At 47.9% G+C, this 724-nt stretch overlaps 1 pseudogene; it reads left to right on the top strand.

Moving 5' to 3' along the window:
- Positions 1-143: 143 nt before the first annotated feature.
- The window catches only part of LOC102863101, a 3,507-nt pseudogene continuing 2,926 nt past the window's right edge, over positions 144-724 (top strand).

Genomic DNA, 724 nt, shown 5'->3' with positions numbered 1-724 from the left:
GCTCTTCAGTACTTTGGAGAGGTCCCTAACTGCATACTTTCCCATCGCAATACGTCTTTTAATTTCCTGGCTACTGGTGCTGAGAGTGTTGACTGTGGATCCAAGCAAACTAAAGCTGTGGCTAGTGTTGGTGACGGGTCAAGATGGCGGCACCTGTGCTCAGGTTTGCGTTGCGAAGATGGAGAGCCGGCGTCCAGCCAAACCCAGGGACCTCTGAATTACCGCAGCTTTGTGGAATCTGTGGATGAGTACCATTTCGTGAAGCGCCTGATACCTCCTACTAGCATTCCAGAACCCTCAAAGCACAAAAGTTACCCCACTCCCAGTGGCTGGCAGCCCCCCAAAGACCCCCCCACCCAAACTGCCCTACTTTGTGCGGAGCTCTCGGATGCACAACATCCCTGTCTGCACAGATATCACGCACGGTAATCGCCACATGACGGTGATCTGCAAGGTGGAAGGGGACATCTGGACCGTGCAGAAGGATGTGGAGGATTTTCTTTCTTTCTTTGTTTTTTTATTAAATTTTATTAGTTTTAATGAACATTTACAGAGATTTTCGGTTTTCATTCATTCATTGTTGCACTGTTTTCTCCACCCTCATCCCCAATTTGTTCTTCTTCCCCCCTCTTGAAAGTCTGTTTTAATTGTCCAATTGCCACAGTGCTTGTCAAAGCCAGTTCTGATTAATCTCCTTTGTCAGTGTGTCCCTTGCCATTCCCTA

Source organism: Elephantulus edwardii, unplaced genomic scaffold, assembly GCF_000299155.1.
Source record: "Elephantulus edwardii isolate Elephantulus edwardi_28Jun2011 unplaced genomic scaffold, EleEdw1.0 scaffold00588, whole genome shotgun sequence".
Classification (NCBI taxonomy): Eukaryota; Metazoa; Chordata; class Mammalia; order Macroscelidea; family Macroscelididae; genus Elephantulus; species Elephantulus edwardii.
This window is presented reverse-complemented; position numbering and strand designations above follow the sequence as displayed.